Source organism: Petaurus breviceps, unplaced genomic scaffold, assembly GCF_028583685.1.
Source record: "Petaurus breviceps papuanus isolate PSGF00001 unplaced genomic scaffold, PetGlider_PUasm1.0 184, whole genome shotgun sequence".
NCBI classification, from domain to species: Eukaryota; Metazoa; Chordata; class Mammalia; order Diprotodontia; family Petauridae; genus Petaurus; species Petaurus breviceps.
Window position 1 is genome coordinate 12,689,977 of NW_027185793.1, and position 2,248 is coordinate 12,692,224.

Consider the following 2,248-nt stretch of genomic DNA (forward strand, 5'->3'; position numbering starts at 1 on the left):
AGTCTGATAACATGTAAATTCTTTATAGCAGTCATAATAGGAATTATGAGCATTTGGCTCACCCAGTTTGAATCTTTTTTTTTTTAGTCATTATTAAGTTCCACATAAGTTAGTCTCATGTCTATGTGCCACACAATATATTTGTTCCATACCATACCATTTAAAGGGTCTATGGATCCTTTAAAAAAAAGTTTAAATAGTAGTCATTAAGTTCTTCAGTCTATGTGGAATTTCATAAATTCCCAGGAAGGAATTTATTTGTTTATTTTAAATTTGCATAATATTTTTGCCTCCTGTCATTTATAGTTATAAATAGTATGAAAACTAATTTTTTTCTTCTTGTGGTTCCAGTATTGTTCTCCAGTTCTGAATTTTCACATAAGATTCAGTTGCTAAGGAGATTATTAAAGTTAAGTGTATTCATAAATTCCATTCACTTTTAATAAACGAGCAATGCCTTTATGGATAAAACATCATAAGTGAGGGGCGGTCAGGTGGCGCAGTGAGTAAGAGCGCCGGCCCGGAGACCCAGGATCGGTTCCGGCTTCAGATACTTGGCACCCATACAAAATAACTGGCCGTGTAACCTTGAGCAAGTTACTGAACCCCGATTGCTTTAAAAAACAAAACAAAACATCACAAGTGGATAATTTCATGCAATAAATATGTACTGTAAGTTTCCTTGGTGCAGTGATTGAAAACTCCTTATTTGTTGAAATCTACAGATTTTAAATTGCCAGTGGAAAGTTCCAATAAAAAAGATCCAGTATTTTAATTGAATCTTAAATGAAAAACCTTCCTATGGGAGATCACTGTATTCTGTGGTAAACTGGATATTCATAATCTTTCCCTAAATTCTGATCAGCTATAAAGCAAACATTTTGATGCAATAAAAAGTATATTTGCCTGTTAAAATTATTTTGGGTGGATATGTTCCATTCCATTCATAAGCAACTTGTATCAGCTTTACTTTTGATTACTACCAGCTGTTGAAACATAATGCAAATATATTCTTTAACCAGCAAGTTTCTTTTCTTTTTTGAGTTCTGAAGTAGAACATCAGGGAAATTAAGGAAATGACCTGTCTTTAAGTTGTGGTCAAGTTACCTAGATATTTGAATCTCTTTGGTTATATATTTAGTTCATTCATTTATTGCAAGTGTTCAAGAGCCATGTTTTCCACTGCTTTAATTTTCTGTTTTATTTTTGAGAGCTACAGAGATGATTGAAAACCAGGATCCTTGTATTCTACAAGTATTGATGAAAATAAAGTTCTGTAGAGAAATGTGGTAAAACATTGTAATTCCTTTCCACATCAATGTTGTGCTTATGCTGAAATGTTTTTACATTCCTTTGTTAAGAGAGAGAGAAAGTGAGTGAGTTTGCTTTTTATCTTGCCCATATTGTCCTTAAAACAGATTGAATTCAATTGATATTTTCTCTAGGAAGATTTTATATCTTTTGGGGGAAATATAAGGTCTCTAATAAAAATAATATTATGGTGTCTTATGTTCTCCAGTCTAATTCTTTACTATAGTTTACTAAGAAGTATAAAAATGTTTTCCAGGGGGCGGCCAGGTAGCACGGCGAATAAGAGCACCAGCTCCAGTGTCGGGATGACCTGGGGATTGAATCCCGGGCTCAGACACTTAGCACCCACCCAGAAACACCTGGCTGTGTAACCTTGAGCAAGTTACTTAACCCCAATTGCTTTAAAAAAAAAAACGTTTTCCAAAATGGATTGTCCTGATTTCTTGAGATGAATTTTGAATGTAAATCTTAATTGGGTTCTGCCTTGGAAATTAGATCTAGCTCCTCTTCACTTCTTTAGGATAGAACCCTGGAACTCTGTAGCCTGATTTTTAGTTACTTTTTTCTATTTCCTCTCCATTTCTCTACTAGATAAAAGCTTTCCCCCCCTACATCCATCAGTTGATATAGTGCTCAGTTTAGTGTTTCTACTCAAACTTAGAAATGAAATCTCACTAGCAGGTTTTCACCCCGAAAGTCAACACCAACACTTGTGCATGCGTCGGGAGGGAGGGGGGGATGGGATGGAGGAGGGGCATAAAAGTAATGAGGGAAGAGAGACATAATTATCCATAACTCCATCAACAAGCATTTATTACATGCTGGTTTTATGAGAGCCTCTTTGCTAAGCCTTGGAGGTCATCTCACATGGAAGGCATTGGTAGGACAGAGAGTGCAAAGGGGTAAGGAAGGATCAGGAGAGGCCTCCTGCAGAAGG

General features: G+C 35.9%; 1 protein-coding gene across 1 annotated transcript in view; it reads left to right on the forward strand.

The window, feature by feature from the left end:
* The window catches only part of MAN2A1 (mannosidase alpha class 2A member 1), a 236,724-nt gene extending 235,220 nt beyond the window's left edge, over nucleotides 1–1,504 (forward strand). The window contains exon 22 of the mRNA XM_069088155.1: nucleotides 1–1,504. This exon is cut by the window's left edge and continues 1,425 nt beyond it. The gene's annotated coding sequence lies outside the window, so the exon portion shown is untranslated.
* The last annotated feature ends 744 nt before the right edge of the window (nucleotides 1,505–2,248 follow it).